The sequence below is a fragment of the Elephantulus edwardii genome, unplaced genomic scaffold (genome assembly GCF_000299155.1).
Source record: "Elephantulus edwardii isolate Elephantulus edwardi_28Jun2011 unplaced genomic scaffold, EleEdw1.0 scaffold00133, whole genome shotgun sequence".
NCBI lineage: Eukaryota > Metazoa > Chordata > Mammalia > Macroscelidea > Macroscelididae > Elephantulus > Elephantulus edwardii.
The window spans coordinates 3716766-3718141 of record NW_006399883.1 but is presented as its reverse complement, the minus strand read 5'-3'; positions in this window follow the sequence as shown (position 1 = coordinate 3718141).

The window sequence follows — 1376 nt, the reverse complement described above, 5'->3', positions numbered from 1 at the left end:
CCCACCCCCACCCTGAGTATACTCCACTCTGCAACCTTCATTCTGGACTCTTATGATAATTATAATGCCCTAAAATATATTGCTTTTAAACTGCTTTCTTCCTCATCGGTTTCAATGCAGTATACATAATTCATCCAGTTCTTTTCATTCTTACCCTAACCCTGATGTCAGTCTCATTCTACAACAGTGACACCATGCAGTGTTTGTCCTTTTGTGACTGAGATATTTCAGTCAGCTTAATGTCCTCCAGGGTCACCCATTTTGAATAGTATTGCATGAGTTCCTTGATTTTCAATGCAGCGTAGTATTCCATTGTGTGAATATACCACAACTTCTCTATCCATTCGTTTGTTGATGGTCACTTAGGTTGTTTCCAACTCCTTGCTATTGTGAACAAAGCCGTTATAAACATGGGTGAGCCATCACTTCTGAAATAACAGGCCTTCAAAAATTCTATAGATAATGGAAAACACTGTTGAGTATAGTACCTGAGATGAGCCTCTCCTGTTAGAAGACACTCAAATGTAAATGGGGAAGGGCTGTCTCCTCAAGGGAGCGTTTACGTGAATTATACAGATGGAATAAAGCAGGGCATTCATTTGCTGATATGGCAACATGCTTATGATGAGAAGTAACTGTAAACATCCGTGAATAATAAGGCATGGAATATATAAAGTTTGAGTCTAGGAAGATTGGGAGTTGTGAAAAATCGAATGAAATGCACAAAGAGCAACACCCTATGCATTAGTGAACTAAGAGGGACTGGTATTGGCCTTCTTGAATGAGACAATCAGTCACATGACATAATATGCTGGGAAAGACAAATTGAACAAGAATCATGTTTCACTCAGAGTCAAAAGAGAATATTCAAAGATCTATCCTTAAGTACCGTGCTGCGAATGGAAGATACTATCAATAGTATTTAAGAAAGATCTTTTACATTGAATACAACTAATTTTCAATAATGGAATACAACTTATTATTTGAATACAACAATTACTCAAATATGCACAGCAACTACTAAAGCCAAAGATGAAGAATTTGAGGATTTCTACACACTTTTGCAGTCTGGAATTTTTCCAACATGCAATCAGGATGCATGAATAATAATTGATGACTGTGTGGCAAAAGTTGTACAGCCTTAGCAACAGAAATGAGTCTTAAGATCACATGATAGAATTTTGCCCAATGAATGATTTACTTATAGCAAATGCTTTAAAAAAACCCACCTAAATGGTAGCTGTACACATGCACCTCAACAGATGGTCTGCACAGGAAATCTCACTACATCTGTGGAAAGAAGCTATGGAGGAGCTCAATATCAGCAGTCAAAACAAGGCCAGGTGCTAACTGTGGAACAGACCATCAACTACTCA